The sequence below is a fragment of the Molossus molossus genome, unplaced genomic scaffold (assembly GCF_014108415.1).
Source record: "Molossus molossus isolate mMolMol1 unplaced genomic scaffold, mMolMol1.p scaffold_m16_p_19, whole genome shotgun sequence".
Taxonomy (NCBI): Eukaryota; Metazoa; Chordata; class Mammalia; order Chiroptera; family Molossidae; genus Molossus; species Molossus molossus.
The window spans coordinates 36,377,088-36,378,724 of NW_023425354.1; positions in this window are offsets into that span (position 1 = coordinate 36,377,088).

The window sequence follows — 1,637 nt, forward strand, 5'->3', positions numbered from 1 at the left end:
ATCCCACCTCCACACACACACACTCACACCCAGACACACACTCATACACTCACACACACACATACACTCACACACGCACACACGCACACACGCACACATGCAGTTTACCTACAGAAAAGCGAATGTTGAACATTTGACTGAGTTGAGGATCTGAAGGATAGAGCATATGAACTTGTGTTTTTGAAACCCCTGTGCCCTCTCCCTCCCTCCACTGCACCCCCAGGGGCTGGCGAGTCTGAGGAGGCTACCATGACTGCTCCTGGCTGTTTAAAGTGGGGAAGGCACCATCCTACCTGTGAGCCTCCATGAAGGAAGCAGGCATGTAACACGGAACATGCCAAGACCATCTTTTATGGACTAAAGGTCAACTAGGATGCAGATAAGTTAAACTATGCAGAGACCTAACATTCCGAAACGCCAGGTCCTAAGGCTGAGTGTCTAAAACCAGTCACTCAAAATACAACGATATGCAACTCCCAAGGGATGATCAGTGCCTCAGCCTCCTCTGCATCTGGAACCCAGACCAGCAGCCTCTCGCCAGGAGGCTGCGACGGAGCTCAGAACCCACGCTGCTCAAAACAGAGACTCGGGAAGACGTACGGAGCCCACGGGACTGTCAGGCACCTCTGCACACTCCAGGTGCGCGATCCTGCTGCTGGAGCATGGAGAGACAGACAGACAGGCAGACAGAGAGGCAGAGGGCAGTGGCTCCCACATGAGGGGGGAAGACAAGCAGCAGCTACCCCTCCGGTCCCTCAAGCGATCCAGGTAAGAAGTGGAAACGTGTTCTTCCCCAGGTTAATCTTTCCTTTCTTCAGAGAAGGTGGCTTTGGTTGTCCTCAGTTTCCGCAGCAGAGAAAGCTGACTTCCACAAAGGCAATGGAGTCATTCCAGCAGCTCTCGGCTAATTATGTTACCAAAAGAGTTCAACACTCAGACTTAAAAAGCAGCCACTTCCTTCGCGTCGAGGGCGAAGGCTGAGAACAAGCCAGGTCGGAGCTCAGGACAGGGTCGGGGGGCGGAGTCTCGGCTCCAGGACCGGCCTCTGGAGAAGGCAGCCGAGGCGCCAGGTGCAGCTTGAAAGGTGAAGCGAGGTGAAGGTGAAAGCAGCAAGTGTCAGGACAGCTGCTCGGCTGGGGTGAGGGCGCAGCAGCCGCAGGTCCGAGCAGCGAGCCAAGGCCAGCGGTACAGAAGTCAACCTGGAAAATCTGTGCATCTGGCGCAAGACCCCAGCAACCAGTGGGTAGAGAAAAGAACAGGTATGTGGCCTTATTTTGCTTCTCACTATCTTCTCGGTGCTTAACCCAGACCTGGTATATAGGGGTGCTTAATAAACACCCACAGAACAAATGAGTGCGAGACAAATCCCCCGCAGACACGAAGTCCACCCCGCCTCCCCCGCTGTGCCCTGCAGGAAGGAGAGGATGCCTTCCCGGAGGGCACGGTGCCTCTCCAGTGACTTCCCAGGGTAGTTCTCATTAAACCACTCATTTAATTGGGTATCGAGAACAAAAGTACGGAGGCTGCCAAGTCGAAAAGGACAAGAAGATGGTGGGAGAACCCTGGTGGGCAGCATCCCACACGGAGATGGCTCTGCTGGCTGAGCTCGGGGGCCACGGCTGGGAGGGAGGGGCACA